Consider the following 1418-nt stretch of genomic DNA (forward strand, 5'->3'; position numbering starts at 1 on the left):
ACAACGTCTCTTATCTTATTTCCTATTGTTGTTATCAGCCCAGTGCCCGAAATGGCCTTTTTATTCTTTCACTAGATTCCCATCCAAGAGCACTGTAGTGGCTATCACTATTCCCAAGTATTTGAGAGGCTCGACCAGATTCCCTATATCGCTATGTAACTTTTATTCCTCCTTTTGTGTCTGCCCTGCAATTATCATTTCAAGTTTTTCCCATCTCGAGTCTCCTGTCGCTGGATGTGTGACTCATTCTGTTGAACAAGGCTTTTAATTTAAACTCTGTGGTGTTTTGCTGATTAAAATAGCATCCGTGTTTTTCTTAAAGCGTTTTCCGGCATTCTTTAGCGACCGGACGCCAGTCATTGGACCAAGTTGCCAATATCTGCTTAATTCGTTCTCTAAGACTGGGATCTCAGATGTTCCTAAATTAGTGACAAAAATCAGTTATTTAGATTCTGGCATGCGTATCATCGCTGTGATGAGCTTACCAATACTGCTCGAAGTCTGCCCAGTCTCTGTCGTTACTTTAACATTAACTTTGTCTTTAATTTCAATCGGTTTTTTTTTTCAAATATGCGGAGGGTAAGCAACAGAGGTGACATAACATATCCCCGAAGCTCCCCACTATTTCAAATCCGTTTGGAATTATTTCATCAACTTTAAAATGACATATACCTTATTTTAGGATGGTTTCCACTAGTTTTCCATATTTAACTGAAATCTCTTAATGACGTAAGGTCTTCCTTAATATTAAATTATATACGCTGCCAGATTAATTTTCAGAATCAACACATATATTTTATCAGTGCAATTCCTGCCTTTTCTAGAACCTGCATGTTCATATCTAAGCTTTTTTTTTATTGTGTACTCCAACGTACTGAGGATGAGGATATTGAAAATTTTCATTAAAACCGACGCTCGTGCAATGCTCCTACATTTGCCACATTAGGCGTTCTTTGTTTGGTACCTTTGCTATGATTGTCAATTCTCAATCATCAAGATTTGTATCTTCATTCGAAAGCCAGAAAAAACACCGGTCTTTGTAATGTCATTTCACTTACAGCTAAATTCATCCTGCAATCATTCCAGCGTTGTCCGGCGACTTCCCTCCCTAAAGTTTCTCTGTTACAGATGACATTCAAGTGTTCTTCAGCGTTTGGCTTATCGGTATCACTCAGATTAACCCCCTTATGTCTGTTATTCACGACTTTACTAAAATGCTTCGTCTAGCTGTATCTTCCTTTTTCTTTCGTTTTACTATTTACCCATCCCTCTTTTTTACAAGTGTTTTCTACTTTTTCTTTCCACCATTATATATATATATATATATATATATATATATATATATATATATATATATATATATATATATGTATATATATATATATATATATATATATATATATATATATATATCTATA

This window comes from Macrobrachium nipponense, chromosome 4 (assembly GCF_015104395.2).
Source record: "Macrobrachium nipponense isolate FS-2020 chromosome 4, ASM1510439v2, whole genome shotgun sequence".
Taxonomy (NCBI): domain Eukaryota; kingdom Metazoa; phylum Arthropoda; class Malacostraca; order Decapoda; family Palaemonidae; genus Macrobrachium; species Macrobrachium nipponense.